This window comes from Armigeres subalbatus, chromosome 3 (genome assembly GCF_024139115.2).
Source record: "Armigeres subalbatus isolate Guangzhou_Male chromosome 3, GZ_Asu_2, whole genome shotgun sequence".
NCBI classification, from domain to species: domain Eukaryota; kingdom Metazoa; phylum Arthropoda; class Insecta; order Diptera; family Culicidae; genus Armigeres; species Armigeres subalbatus.
Genome location: NC_085141.1, coordinates 323,185,427 through 323,202,168, shown reverse-complemented (window position 1 = coordinate 323,202,168; position 16,742 = coordinate 323,185,427). Strand labels below are relative to the sequence as shown.

Here is a 16,742-nt window from a genome sequence, read left to right as displayed (position 1 = left end):
GTAAACCTACCTAATGTTAATGTTATGTAATTGATTGATTCATAGAACTTCCTTCACAGAGCATAGCTCACTGGAAGTTGCAACATTGTTTTATAACGTCAATATTACAGTTGAAAAGATGAGAAGGTTTTATGCCTGTGGGAGAAGTGACCTCAAATTAGTTACACTCCCATGGGCTTTTCCCTACTCCTTGAGGAAAACAGAAATAAAACAAATAAATAAATAAATAAATAAAAAGGGACGACAATTTTTAAAGCAGCCAATTAGTTTTTGACGGCGCATAAACTGTAATTTATTTTCGATTAATAAGCTAGTTTCTTAAGCTAATTGGCATTATTGTATGTACTCGCAAGAAGTGGTGTCCTTTTGCAATTTAGCTTACTTCCGATCTGCTCTATGCCGAAACTATGGGACGGCTAGCCTACTGCTAGAAGAGTAATGCTATTTATGCTATTTATCAAACATATATAGTCGGTTATTCTATGCATATTTCATTTGAATTAATTCTAATGTTGCATAACGATCTACACAAAACGGAATTGTGGATCACTTTAATAATGCAGGTAAGTTTTACTCATTTTAGGTGCATTGTCCATGTCTCATGTCCGTAGAGGACTACCAGTCTTATCAGTTGATGCGCCTTTGTTTTTCACGAATGTCATTGTTATCAGTCATTGTCAAGGATCCAAGGTAGACAAATTCCTCGACAACCTCGAAGATATCCCTGTCTATGGTAATACTGCTACCCAGGCGGGCTCTATCGCGCTCGGTTCCGCCCCCAAGTATCTACTTTGTCGATGCATTCACCACCAGTCCAACTTTTGTTGCTTAACGTTTCAGGCGGGTGTACAGTTCTGCAGAGTTGTTACGGAGATCCTGAAATATTTTCCGCGTCAAATCCGCGCCGACTAAAATCAAATCCACGCCATTTCCGCGCGACATAAAATCCATTCAGCGCGATCCACAATTAAATTCTGAGCAAATAAACGTGAAATGTCATTTTTTTTATCACAATTTACTGATCATCTTCTCTCAAAGTTCTTTTTTATAATATTACTGATTTCCAATATAATTTAGGGTAAGGTCTAAAACCAACGAAAGCAACGTCCATTTGCCATAATTTCACTATAGCAGAACGTTTTTCCTGAGCTTACGATTTGGTACAGATGAGTTTAGCAAAAAAGTGTCTCTTCTATTGGTTTCTGAGACTATGACGAAAAGACGAAAATACCTGCCTTAACCCTACTGCTTACAGTCTTCGCACTGGAAGTGTCCCACAGTGTTGAGTTTTACCAAAAACTATTGATCTGTATCAAAGAAATCGAAAGATTTGGTGCCAATTTGTTCAAAAACAGTTTTTTGTTGTTTTCTCGAAATTTTGTAAAACGGACTTATGCAGTTTCTCAAACAAATGATTCAAATAATAAAAAATCTCCAAAAACCGTAACTTCTTCTGAAGTAATAAATAATGCAACTTTGTTGTAATTATTTATCACAAGACAAACTTGCGTATATATTAAGGGGTTAGATAATGCAGCTCTGTTTTTAAACAAAACTTCTGTAAAACAATTATTTGAATTCGTATCAAGAAACAAAAGATACAAAATCTAACTCAAGCTCCGTTGCAATTTTTTTTCGGAAAATCCAGAGGAATATTTTCAAAAATTTCAGCAGAAATTTCTTTCGGAATTTGCCATAAAAAATACGTAAACTCCAGCAAAAATTAGTCCGTTATTTGTGCGTTATTTCTCATTCAATTCTTGTTACAAGTTTCTCTAGTAGTTCATGCAGAAATTCCGACAACATTTTAGTGAAAAAATTTTTCGCAATTTTTGACCATTTTTCATGGAATTTCCGTTAATATCTCCAAGAATATCTGCTGCAGAAATTCATCATATGTGCGCAGGTTCATGAGCATGAGCATGAGCATGATTGACCGCCCACGGTTGCTACTCCGTTATTGCCAGGTCAGCTGTAATTACACAGAGAACCAACAGATGAAGTTTGGGACTAACATCATCTTCAATGTGTAAGAACTGGTGACCCAAAAATGAGCAATACCAGCGCCGGCCGTGTCCGAATGCAGGTCAATTGAGGAATAGGAAGGAAATTGTTGACGTGATACTCGCTTTGATAGAAGCCGACGAGTCATCTGCACTTCCACGAGAAATCACTGGGATGTTGGATATATGGGGTAGGGCGTGTAGCAAGGTTCGTTTTGGTAAACGGTCTGCTGTGTATAGCGTGTAGTTTGATTTAGAACAAAAACAATCGAATTTACTCCCCCGCACAATGCAGAACAAAATTTCGGTGACCAGCCGATCGTTTTGCTTTCCGCACAAAGCAAAACTAAATTTCGACGACCGGCCGATCGCTCTGCTTACTGGAGAAACACGACTGGACAAGAAACAAATTATCACTTTCTGATTAATTTACTCACTCGCACAATGCAGAACACAATTTCGGTGACCAGCCGATCGTTTTGCTTTCCGCACAAAGCAAAACTAAATTTCGACGACCGGCCGATCGATCTGCTTACTGGAGAATCTTGGTAAACGGTGTGCAAGGTGTATTGAAGCAAAAAAAAAAAACATTCGAACACGCACTAATTATTTTAGTTTTCAACCAACTGCACAAAGCAGAACAAAGCGATCCATCTTCCGCGAACATTCGGCATGCTTAGCGAAAACACATTGAACGAGCACTGATTAATTTATGTTCCGATCGACTGCAGAAAGTAGAAAAACGATCCGATTTCCGCGAACATTCTGCGTGCTATACAAAAACAAGATCAAATTCGCACTAATCAACTTAATTTCTGACCAATTGCCCGAAGCAGAACAAACCAATCAGATGCAAACAAAATTAAGCGCGCTAGGATTGTGATAAATCTGCACAATCCCATTCAATTCCACCACTTATGAAATATAATTAAACTTTTGGTAGTAATACTAGCATTGACTACAACCTATAGGCCTTGTTTTTGTTCGATTATTTCTAGTTTTGTACCTTTTTTTCTTCTTTATTTAAGTGGGCGATTTGTACCTTTCGCATTTAGCAGGGTGGCCACTGAAATTCGATTTTCAAATTCCCGGTTTTTTCCCGCTTTTCCCGGTAAATTTTGACAAATTTTCCCGGTTTTTATTCAACTTGTCATGTAGTTAGTGTCAACTAGCATTTAATCAACATAGTAATACCCCAATAACACCTAATTATAATGGTTTGATTCTTCTCTTAGCTACAAAACTTTCGTAAATATTTTTTCTTGGTTGCAAAACTTTCGAGGCAATGGACATTGCATGGCAGTCTAGTTCTGGTTCCTTCTTCTTACGGCATAATGTTCACAGAAAGCAGAAAAAACGTATTCTACGTATAGTATCTTACAGTATCGCCAACATATTTTAATGTTATGAAAACTCATATGTGAATATGTACGTTATGTGGAAGATATTGATTTGGAAAATGTATTGGAGGTAACCACTGTCCCTTCGATAGGACTCGAACCTGTTATTTTGAAGTTAGAGAACTAAGCAATGAAGTAAGTGTATAACCGCATCATAGTTATTGGTTTACTAAATATCCACAAAATTACAAAACAGCTAATATGCATTCTAACCCAGGTTTTACCCGAAATTTTTGTTTCCGATCAAGATCATTATTTTGTTTTCTAAAATAGGTTTGAGCACATTTGGATTTGGGACAATGAAAAATTTGATTCGTAATTTAGTCAATTTTACATTTTGATTTTCTAGATTTTTTTAGTCAGTTTTCTATCTATTTAAATAAAATCTTGATTTTATTATTAAAAAGTTTGAACGTTTCCATTCAATATTAGCATATTCGAATTATCGAAGTGTTGAAACTTATTCCCGTTAGAACTTATTTCTCATGTAACAAGTTAAAAACATATTTTAGAGTATATCCACCGACAAACAGACATAACACATTGAACATTAGCTCATCAATTTCATCGTCGTACAAACACAAACGACATCTGTTGTTTTCACTAAGTTAGGCAAATCACGAACCAGGTGGCGATAGTGAGCAAACGTCAAACAAATCCGATGCGCGCGCCACGAGTGATCGTTTGGCCAAGTAATGATTATTTTAATTGACCAGTAAATCAGCGGACGATGAGAATTTCACGAGTGTTATGTCTGTTTGTCTGTGGTATATCTTTCACCATCATAACCTTTTATTGTATTGGGTTGAAAAAAAAAAATACTAAAATAAAGATATTTTACTCTTCAAAATATTACAGACACAATCACGAAGTATCAATGCAAGCTTGGACATTAAAAGTATAACTTAAGTTGAATACATTCATTTGAAAGAATTAATATTTCGATATTCGATTCTATGTTTACCTCATAACACAATGTGTATAATATGTCACTCGAAATTGACATCAATTTGAGCTAGTGACAACACAAACTGGATTCAGAAAAAAAGTTCTACTTAATGTTTGTACCTCATGGACTACATGGACTAAAGATTAGAAAGCGACTGAGTAATGAACATTAAAGAGAAAATCATTTGCTAATATCAACTTCATAAAAACTTTGAAGAATTTTGAATTTGTTTGACGAATATTTGTTTTTCCCGGTAGAGGTCCTAAATTCCCGGTTTTCCCGCTTTTTTTCCCGGTGACTTCAATTTCCCGTCTTTTTCCCGCTTTTCCCGTTTTTCCCGGTTCGGTGGCCACCCTGATTTAGGGTACATCGAAAACCACTAGAAGTTGTTATAGTTCGCCGAAAATTTATTTGTGTAATACTAACTAAAATGGTGGAGGCTTCTCCAATTCAACCAGTTTATATATTGGAATAATTCTTGGTATTCTACTAATAAATCATAAAAATATGGACATTGTGTGCATCAAAGTGGATATTTTAGAAAATAATATTTTCATGATTTCCTAGATGACGTATTGGACGATGTTTTGACAGAATACTGAAACTCAACCTTAAAATTACAAAGAATATATGCAAATCGAACATTTGAAGCATTACAAAGAAACAGTCACTTATAGAATATGACATTTCTAGGCTTGTCACAAGACGAGTCTGCACAATCCCACCCAACCGTACCCTGACAGACACGTATCTCCACCCCAACAGTAATGTCGTTTTCGGTTTTAGACCTGGGTCAGGTCCGACCCCGACTCTGAATAACCGAACGAAAAACGAATCGGGATCGAGTCAGTATGTTGGTGTTAGTGAGATCTCAAGCCCTATCATCTGTTTTGTTTTCAGTTCGCACTTTTATCAGCTGGCAGAAATCTAAATATTTTATCAGATTTTATACAGATTTTATCTTTTGAATTTTGTTATTAGTGTTATTTCGTTTCTTATTATATAAATTGAATGGGGAAGTCAGATATTTCTTCTGTTAATTGTTTATTTTAAAAATGACAGTTAATCTATCAATAAATTTATGTGATTAGAAGCTTGTGATGAATGGCGACGGCAATGTGGATTGCCGTGAAGGAATTTTGGCGCTCTGGAACATTTCCGGTAATTATGCCAATTCGTGTTTCCCGATAAACTGTTATACTGCACAGATAGAAAAATCCAATGAAATTTACGCTAAAAATCATGCACATAAATGGAACACCATTATCAGCGTAATGCCACGCGGGATATAACCTAAATGTATACAATATTTGACGTAAATCGTCAGTATTGCATGCAAGTTGTAAGCAAACTTGTTAGGAAGAGAAACATTCCAGCGTAAAACAGCGTAAATTTTCGCATCTCAAGTTTTACGCGCTGTTTACTTTTCATTATTTTTTTCTGTGTGGTTCTAAGTGGCGTTCTGGATAACAGTGATTGTGTTACATTTGAATTATCAATTATGCCATTCAAATGTAATGTAAATATGGAACTTTGTAAACTTTGTAAAAAATCCAATAGAAAATTTATTGAGATTTGGGGCCTTTTATTTTAAAACAAAGAATCAAATCGCACAAGAGTTGACTAACATTTTTGTATTTTCCTCCCAAGAGGGGAATCTTTGGGATAAACCGCGATTTAACGAAAACTGCAAAAACCAAATATACAAGAAAGGCAAATAATTTTTCTCTACATAATATTCCACTACATAACAGGAGATTCAACATAATAAATATCAACGGGGTAAAATATGTCTTTGTCGGTTTTTTAACGAATTACAACTAAAAATCCTTCTTCCACTCTAAAATTATGCTCAATTCGTATAAAACTGTGCCTAAATTTACATTTGAATTTATTTTCTGGCCAAGTATCATCTGGAGTGTTACTAGGTAGCAAATATACCCTCTGCAAGGTGAATAATTAATAAAACTATTGTAAATAATCAGAAAAACGTATCATTTGTTGGTGGCAATATAGTTATCACTGCCTTATAAAGGGTTAATACATTATGTTTATATTCTTCAAATCCGTAACCTTAAACAAATTATTCACAGAGCTGCAATAACGAATAAAATAATGGTATGAACATTTTGGTATAAATAATAATCAGATACTCCGGTACGCTATTTTCCCATTGAGAGAGCAATTATACCTAAAGCATATCATCGAATACACAACGTAATTAGTGAATAAATAGCAGCTACAGCTACCTTCTCGTCACTGCGTTTATCAATCACATTTCATCAAAATTTTAACCATCATTTTGTTAATAACGGAGCTACCGTCCGAAGTAATCAGCAAAAACTATGTCGGTATCTGAATCCACTTCACCATCAGAGAAACTTGAAGACAACACACAATTAAAATAATCCATTTTTACGTGCAAGACAGCAACAAAATTGATAAATTCAAGGAATGAAACGAAAACGATTAAAAGTCAAATACCCATCCGCACCCTTCCGTGTCTTTCATGTTTTCATTTTCCTTTAGCGTAAACATAAACACGTGTTTGACAGTTTGTGTTCGAATGTATTGGTGAACCTAGGTTCGATCTCGATAAATCGGCAGAGCGAACCTCATTCGTTTTGGGTCGGATCTGGTGCGGATCGCGATCCAACCTGAATGAATAACCGAACGTTTTGACAGCTGTTAGAGCGGATCCGGGGCAGAACTAGGTTCGACCCAGCAATAACCGAAAACGACATAAGGTCGTCCCCAGCGTCCCGCACTTGACTCGACTCGACAAGTCGAGTCAAGCACGAGACGCCGAAGACGACCCCACCGCCGAGGCCGAAACACGCATCCGCCAAGGCACAATCAAGTGGCGGAACTAAATGGGACTGCACAAACTCGTCCTATGACAAGTGAAGACATTCCACTAAAAAGTTCAAAATAATTGTCTTAACATTTCTAGGATTTTTTAAAGAACTCTCCAAAAATGAAAACTAGGAATAGCTCCCGAAGAACATGTTATCCTTTCCGAATTTCCTTCCCTTCCCCTGTGAGTCCTGTGCTACTTTGGAACGGATCGAATTAGCAATGTATGAAATATTCGATCATGTGTTAAATATTTTTGTTTGCGCTTACCTTGATGTTGACCATTATGAAATTGTCCGCTGTCTAGCTCTTACATGAATAATGAAGATTGGTCCTGTGTTGCAAGGCCCACAAGGATTCTTACCGTCAGTATGCTGTTCGTGCATGTTAAGCAGCGTTCGATCCGTCGTTTAGCTCACCCGATGAATTAATCGATTACAAGCGGAAGTCGTCGCACCTCCAGCATATAGTTTCTGCTTCACAATCTGGCAGGGTTAAGATCGACTTGTGCGAGAGAGAGATTGAAAATTGACAGTGGGAAGAGGTTTTGATCGGCATTGAAAACGGCTTGAGATTTCCGTAGCTTTTGGGATTACTTTCAGCCAGTTCACCATTTCGAGAACATGTTGAGCATTGGATGAAACTTGATTACACTGGAATGTAACTTGTGTATGGAACGGGCAGGGTCTGGTCGATCTTACTTTAGGAGGCTGCATCAATGCAGGACGGGTTCCAACTGACATTTGCAGTAACGTTACTGGAGGCATTCCGGTCAACTTCTGGTTAGTTGCCAAGGAGACTCCGGCTAGCATCGAAGATGGGAAACAGATATTTTCCGTAACAAAACCTAGACTTCGCTTGGCACCGTTTTTGCTTTGCTCAGCTTATCCTTAAATCTTTTTCCAGCAACATCCCGTCAAAGTCCAGTCCAAAACCATAGGTAAAACTTGGGAAAAAATATGACGGATCGTCTTCATCATATGTGCGCAGGTTCAACCCAAAAATTCCTGTGGGAATTCTAGTGGAAATTTTCCTACAAATGTTGGCAGAAATCCAACTGCTCTTGGAACTGCTGCAGAAGTTGCTCCAAAATTGTCTGCGGAAATTCTTTCGAGAACTTTTGTGGAATCCGGATATTCTTATCAAAGTTCCCCTGGGAAATTATGCGGAAATTCATTTGGGAATTTTATCGTTAGTTCAAGTAAATTCTCCAAAAATAACCTGGGGAAAAACTTCAGCGCGTACTTACAGAAGTCCCTTTATGAATTCCTGCGAGAATCGCTTCAGAAATTGTTGTAGAAATTGATTGTTGACTTCCTGCAGAAAAACTCCCAGTGTTATTTTTGAAGACTTTTTATGGAAATTCCGGAGATCTTCTTTATAACCTTCCTGATTTTTTTTTGTATATTCAAGGCGGTATTCTTGGGTATTTTTAAGTCATTCCTGCTGTCACCCCTTCGAGAAATTCCGCGGATTTTCTTTCAAAAATTTCATTATAATTTTCCGAATTTTAAATGCTGTAATTTGGAAATTTATTTATCATGAATTAATGCAAGGATCCTGATAAGGTCTGTTGGTAATCCCATACAAATACCATCGGAGTTATCCGAAAATATCGCGAAAAATCCTACAGAAATAACTTTTGAAAGATACGAGACGAGCCAGCCTCGGGCTGAAAGTCTCGATAATAAAGACAAAAAACCCAGATTAATCCACCTAGCGGTGATGGTGCCTTTCTCCCAATTAGTTAAGACACCAACCTTATATGGGGCTTATATGGTTCGATAAACCATTTTCTTCATAACATTTAAACGCAATGACCGATCGTTATCAAATTCAATAGTGACCAACAAGGCTTTGTCCCCTGTCGAATAAAACGTGCGTGAAAATCGGTTAAGGATTACTATACGAAAAGTTGTCTAATGTTTTCTTTAGCTTTTGTGCACACACATACACACATACATACACACGGACAGACAGACATGTGCTCAGTTCATCGAGCTGAGTCGTTTGGTATATATCACTATGGGTCTCAGAGACTTCTATAAAAAGTTCGTTTTCAGAGTGAAATGATAGCCTTTCGGTACAACTTTGTTGTACGAGAAAGGCAAAAAAAAACTTTTGAGAATCATCTTCTAATTTTTGAACGACTTTCTGCAGAAGCACTTAATACAATGAGGCATCAAATCAAAGAACATTTTTGTCTTTTCAATTGTTGTATAACCCCTTACTCGTTCTAGATGAATGCTATGAAAGCAATATAAAATGTTCCAACACTATATAAGAATTCCTGACGAAAAAATAGTTCATCGTAAAAGAAATAATCAGAAAAAAGATGTTCCGTCGTCGGGGTGACAATGGGTCATATGGGGGTGAGAATGGGTCACTGTTTCAAGTACTTAGAATGCTTGTAGAATAGATTCAATGTACCTAAGGGCAAGAAGACTAAAATATAAGAAACGTATAGCCGTATAGCCACCAGACATTCTAAATACTCACGCTCCTCTAATGTGGACGTGTACTATACACATGTGGAAGTATTGGCTTGAGAAATGGATTGTGAGTGATTTGACTATGCGTCCAATTTGGGAATCTCGAGTTCGTTCAGTAGCCGCTAGGTTGCGAAGGCCGACGGAGGTCCTTCGTAGCTTAGTTGGTTAAAGCACCAGTCTAGCGTACTGTAGGGTCATGGGTTCGAGTCTCATCGAAGGGAAAGTGGTTACCTCCAATACATTTTCCAAATCAATATCTTCCACATAACGTACATATGAGTTTTCGTAACATAGTAAATTAACGTCCAAGTCGGGTGGTTTAATCCCCGGAAATAGGCAATTATCTTTGATTGAACTGGTAAGAAACGTTTTTGAACCCATTGTCACCCCCGATGGCGATTCATGTCCTTCAATAGACATGTTTTGTGTGCGTCATGTTTCAGAATACATTAAAAATGACAACAAATGGTGCCCCGCTCCTCATTATATTTGTTTAAAGAATGCTTAAGAGTGTAATGCATTTAAGAAGGGCTTGGATAATTCCTAAAAATAAGGTTAACAGCATTCAAACGTAAGTTTTGTTCTCAACAACATTTGCCAATAAAAATAAAGCCCATCTAGACAGACTTAAAAATAATTTTTAAACTTCGTTCCTAGATCTAGGGTGGGTGTATCAATTGTCGCCATACATGAGAACAACTATTTTTTAAAGAATAAGTTAAAGGCATTTGGGTGGACTTTATATATCAAGCGAAAGGTTTAACTTCCTGCTCCTTAGAACAGCTGTGAAAACCATTATAAAATTTGTGATAATCCTCAAAATTGATTAATCCATAATAGGAACGCATGGATCAGTTGTGGCACTATTTTTAATTTTGGTTCCTTATTTGGCAGATCCCATTGTTTTCTTACGGGATTGGCCAAATTGGGACCACTAGTGCGACAACTGGTGCAAAAGACGTCAAAAATCGCGAAAATCGCGAAATCCGCGCAGTCGTAACAACCCTGGTTCTACCACCTTTGCAAATGTTCGGCCGACAATGTCCATGTCATCAGCGAAACAAATAAATTGACTGAATCTGTTGAAAATCGTACCTCGGCTGTTACACCCGGCTCTCCGCATGACACCTTCTAGCGCAATGTTGAACAACAGGCACGAAAGTCCATCACCTTGGCTTAGTCCCCGGCGCGATTCGAACGAACTGGAGTGTTCGCCCGAAATCTTCACACAGTTTTGCACACCAACCACCGTTGCTTTGATCAGTCTGGTAAGCTTCCCAGACGTGTGCGTTGGGACCTGGTATTCACGACATTTTTGAAGGATTTTCCGTACAGTAATCTGGTCCGTTGTCGAGCGGCCGTCAACGAAGCCGGCTTGATAACTTCTCACGAACTCATTCACTAATGGTAACAGACGTCGGAAGGTAAATTCTGACTATCAATTTGTGAAGGCAAGTGGCTAGCTTTTCCGGTCCCATATTGATGAGCTCACCTCCGATACCATCCTTACCAGCTGCTTTATTGGTCTTCGGCTGTTGGATGGCATCCTTAACTTCCCTCAAGGTGAGGGCTGGTTGGCTTCCATCGTCCGCTGAACTGACGTTGTAACCTTCTCCGCTGCTTTGACTTTCACTGCCTGTATTCTCAGCGCCATTCAGGTGTTCCTCAAAATGCTGCTTCCACCTTCCGATCACCACACGTTCGTCCGTTAAGATGCTCCCATCCTTATCCCTGCACATTTCGACTCGCGGCACGAAGCCTTTGCGGGATGCGTTGAGCTTCAGATAGAACTTGCGTGTTTCTTGAGAACGGCACAGCTGTTCCATCTCCTCGCAATCCGCTTTTTCCAAGCGGCGTTTCTTCTCCTGAAACAGTGCCATAATATGTCCTGACGTCGATAATGGACAGAGAAGTGCCGTCGATTTGTGATTCGGTCTGCAGTGGTGATCTCCAGGTGTACCGATACGGAAGGCTGTGTTGGAAGTAGATGCTGCGAATGGCCATATTCTTGGAGGCAGTGAAATAAATTAGTCGTAGGCCGTTTTCGTTCGTCAGCCGGTGAGCGCTGAACTTTCCAATAGTCGGTCTAAACTCCTCCTCTTGGCCAACCTGAGCGTTCAAATCTCCTAAGATGATTTTGACGTCGTGGCTTGGGCAGCTGTCGTACTCACGTTCCAGCTGCGTGTAGAATGCGTCCTTATCATCATCAGTGCTTCCGGAGTGTGGGCCTTTGATCCTCAACATACACATTCTTTCATTGATCCGCCACCACCCGATCACGCGTCTTTGCATCACTATGAATGCTCTTCCCAGCCCATCACTATGAATGCTCTTCCCAGCTCGTATGTGTTGCCGCAGCTCTGGTAGATGGTATGATTACTTCTAAATGTTCGTACCATTGATCCCTTCCAACAAACCTCCTACAGCGATACGATGCCGAATCCATGGTTCTTGAGCACATCGGCGAGTATGCGTGTGCTCCCGATGAAGTTGAGAGTTTTGCAGTTCCACGAACCGAGTTTCCAATCGCTAGTCCCTTTTCGTCGCAGTGGTCTTCGCCGATGGTTCCGGTCCGTACTCTCTTGTTGATTGTTCGTTGCTTATGGTTTTTCAAAGGCTGGCTTGCAGGGCCTGACACCAAACCCCCTAAATTTCTGGAGGACATATCCTCCTTATTCCCCGTGGACCACGGTACACAGTTTCACTTAGAGTCCCTCGCTGGCACTCGGACGATGATCAGCCGCCCCTAACATGGAGAACATATGCTGTCGTGAGCCGATCCTGGAGAACAGAGAACAGACGCTCAGTAAGATTTTCACCTCCGAAGAGGAGCAAACCCCCCCTTCCCTGTCAGCATACGACCATAGTTCCCACCGGGGTTGGTTACCCGATCTTCCCTAAGGTTGCTAGTCCCGGCCAGTACCACGGGGAGGTAGGGTAGTAGGTAGGGTAGTCTATTTTATTCCATCAGGTACGCGAAGTACCAATGGTACGCTTTACCCAGCATTTGCCGTGCCATCTGCATACTGAAACTAATAATGATTCTCCATTGTGCCACTAAACTGTTGAAGGTCATTTCGTCGATGTAGAATCACTGGTCGTTTTCGTCCTTGTACACTGAGTGCACCTCAGTTGCTAGAATCTTCAGCACCCGCATCATAAACCATTGGTAACCTAGAGAACTCAGTTTTTGCTGCTTTCAGTAAAGAAATGGCAAACTCTCGATCAATGTCGCGTGCATGTGTGCTTGTTAACAACGCTATCGTTGCTACACTTATCTCCAAACTAACATCCAGATATGTATGTGCTGCTATAATTGATGAAACTGGCGGAACCCTCGTCAGGAATGAAATTTCCGATGGTCTCCGAAGGAATACCTGAAATAATCTTTGTGGAAGTTTTTGGAAAAACATTCCAACGATTTTTCAGAAACCTTTTCAATAAATTAGATGATTGTATTGCATTTTATAGGCAATAAAATGCATTAAAAAATTCGTAATATTTGAAATTGTCTGACATTTTAATAATTGATTTATCGCTTGACTGAATAACGCCCCCAATTGTAGTTCTTACTACTGACGCCAAATTATACATAAACCAATTACGCCAAAATGCTGATGCCCCATCATTACCAGAGCTCTGGCGCCGCCAGTGATATTCTCTGCTTCCATGATTATTTAATCATAATTACGTTAAATAGGGAGTGAGTGCTAATAATGGACCCCTTAACGACTGAAATTTACTTCAGTCGCTCTGCTAGAGCGAGCCTCTTGACAAATTGTAGTTCTGCTGCACCAGATGACAAGCAGCAGGTATCAGCAACGTGTTTCGCACATCAAACTCGCCAAAAAACTTTCATTTTTACTACTAAGCAAGCATTTTAAAAATATGTAGCTAGCATGGCCACCCCCGGCTCCATAATACGCAAAGTCGAGTTTGTTTATATGTGTATTATGGTTCCCCCATTTAATTTATATGTCCCATTCCCAACACGGTTTTCCGGATAAACTGACACGGTTGATCAAAGCGACGATGGATCGGGTGATGTGCGTAGTTCGAGTTTCAGGGGCATTCTCGAGTCCCTTCGAAACCCGCAGAGGGTTACGGCAAGGTGATGGTCTTTCGTGTTTGCTATTCAACATCGCTTTGGAAGGGGTAATACGAAGAGCAGGGATTAACACGAGTGGTACAATTTTCAATAAGTCCGTCCAGCTATTTGGTTTCGCCGACGACATAGATATTATGGCACGTAACTTTGAGAAGATGGAGGAAGCCTACATCAGACTGAAGAGGGAAGCTAAGCGGATCGGACTAGTCATCAACACGTCGAAGACGAAGTACATGATAGGAAGAGGTTCAAGAGAAGACAATGTGAGCCACCCACCGCGAGTTTGCATCGGTGGTGACGAAATCGAGGTGGTAGAAGAATTTGTGTACTTGGGCTCACTGGTGACTGCCGAAAATGACACCAGCAGAGAAATTCGGAGACGCATAGTGGCTGGAAATCGTACGTACTTTGGACTCCGCAAGACGCTCCGATCGAATAGAGTTCGCCGCCGTACCAAACTGACAATCTACAAAACGCTAATTAGACCGGTAGTCCTCTACGGATACGAGACCTGGACGATGCTCGTGGAGGACCAACGCGCACTTGGAGTTTTCGAAAGGAAAGTGCTGCGTACCATCTATGGTGGGGTGCAGATGGCGGACGGTACGTGGAGGAGGCGAATGAACCACGAATTGCATCAGCTGTTGGGAGAACCATCCATCGTTCACACCGCGAAAATCGGACGACTGCGATGGGCCGGGCACGTAGCCAGAATGTCGGACAGTAACCCGGTGAAAATGGTTCTCGACAACGATCCGACGGGCACAAGAAGGCGAGGTGCGCAGCGGGCAAGGTGGATCGATCAGGTGGAAGATGACTTGCGGACCCTCCGTAAACTGCGTGGTTGGCGACGTGTAGCCATGGACCGAGCCGAATGGAGAAGACTCTTATATACCGCACAGGCCACTTCGGCCTTAGTCTGATTAAATAATAAATAAATTCCCACGTGTTCCTTGTGCCTATTATGGACCCCCCCCCCTGCGTGCTAGTAATGGACCCTTCAGCATATGTACATTTAAAAATTAGTTAATATAACCCACATTAATAAAGCTTAAAAAAAAGTTAATATAACCAGGGATTGAATCATGGGGAGAAAGAACAAGTCTCTCACTTATCATCTCTGTATATATACGATATATAGCATACCGCGAGAGACTTTTTTCGCAAGCTGTCATGATAGAGAACTGATTCGGGAGGCTATACCCCATGATAAATTTCTTTTAGAAAGATCCAAATTCGGGGAGCACTGGCTCTGATTATGCATTTCAACTTGTTCTACACAGCTGTGCAGTAACCAACACGAAAGGAGCGAAAACAAAGCGAGAATCACCATTTTTCTGTAGGGGCTACCTATCCAATTCTTTTTTTTTTCGCACTTGTATACAAGTTTGATACATTTGTTATCATGGCTTGTTATGATTCGGAACAGTTTTTGCCTCTCTTTTATCGTTGTTCGTTATCTATTGAGAGCGATTTCTGTAAACCCTGAATATAATTAAATTTCTACTTCCCTGTCCATAACAAATGTATGGAACTGCTGTCCTGTTACATGAAGCAACTCCACCCGATGAAAGTTTGTAGGAAATAGTCGATTTCAGCGTTTAATTCGGGGTTTTGTTCCGGGGGTCCATTACACGCACGGGGTCCATTACTAGCACTCACTGTTAACAGTTATGTTTTTCTATTTCAGGAAAAGAGACCACTAGACTATGAGATGATAATATTCTGCAGAAGCAACATTTGAATATTGGGTAAGTAATAATGAATGTATTGCTACAATAACAGAAAGAATATTTGTTTAGGTGTTGCCATAAAGCTTATAACGGGTCGGCCAGTCGCGTTTCCGGTTTAGAATTGGGCGGCTTATGCGCCATTCCTGATAGGAGACCGCCCAACGAGTTTTTGTTGCCCGGCTTGAGACCTTCTTAGGGGAGGAGTTTCAAGTAGGCTGTGATTAATAGCGGACGCAAAAAAAATCCGTCAAAGTTTTTCTCTTGTTTCAAATTGGTTTCAAAATTGTTAAAAAAAAAGTTTAAATAATTTGGCTGTTGCTGCTGTTCTACTGTGATTTTCGAATGGCTTTTTGAAGAAATTGTGAGCTAGGACACCGGATTGTGATGAATCTGAAGTTTCCGGAATCTTCGCAAATTTCCCAACCAAACATATACATACATCATAGTTTTTCAAGCGTGGATCCACCGTTCCAGCTACTGATCTGGTGAGCCCGTTTCAGTTTATTATATTACGTCCATCTAACTACGATTGGGGAAGGGGACGTGAAATGCACGTCAAGTAGATCAGCATCAGTGACGTAGAATAAGAGTCGAAAATTGTAATTCTAGTGGTACATTGAACAGTTTACTTAAGATTTCAGACAACAAAAAATGATTTCAATTCAGTTAACCTATGTTATTCCAGCGTCCTGGGACATATAGTAGAAATAGGACAGCCCTTATAAACGCTCATCCAACCGTGTCTGCACTCCGGGCGCTAATAGGTTAGAACTATTTACAAGAAAACTGTACCTCTAATATTACCACAATAGAACTGTTCCAAGTAATCCACGACTAACTTTGAAGTTTAATACAGTCAAACCTCCATGAGTCGATGTTCTATGACTCGATATCGACTCATGGAAGCAAATTATGCCATATTAAAAAATATTTTCTGGGTTACTGTGATGGTCCCTTCAAACGGCTTTCCAAAGATTTGCTATTCCTCATCTCGATATTTCCATGAGTCGATGGTCCCTTCAATATCGACTCATGGAGGTTTGACTGTAACTCATGAGCTCTACTTCTTACCATGTGTTCAACTTCGCTTATATTTTCTCAACCATTGTAATACTTGTAGTAATACAGGAAGGTATACATGAACAGCACTATCATGAATAATTATGAAAGATGAAAATTGTAGTGGTATGGAGTCGTTTCA

General features: G+C 39.8%; 1 protein-coding gene across 3 annotated transcripts in view; it reads left to right on the top strand.

The window, feature by feature from the left end:
• The window catches only part of LOC134225484 (neuropeptide SIFamide receptor-like), a 734,184-nt gene that overhangs the window by 68,483 nt on the left and 648,959 nt on the right, over window positions 1–16,742 (top strand). For 2 of the 3 annotated variants that reach the window (XM_062705591.1, XM_062705589.1), the window contains exon 3: window positions 15,499–15,559. The exons of the other annotated variant lie outside the window; for it this stretch is intronic. The gene's annotated coding sequence lies outside the window, so the exon portion shown is untranslated. The remainder of the gene's footprint in view (window positions 1–15,498; window positions 15,560–16,742) is intronic. 3 annotated transcript variants of the gene reach the window in all.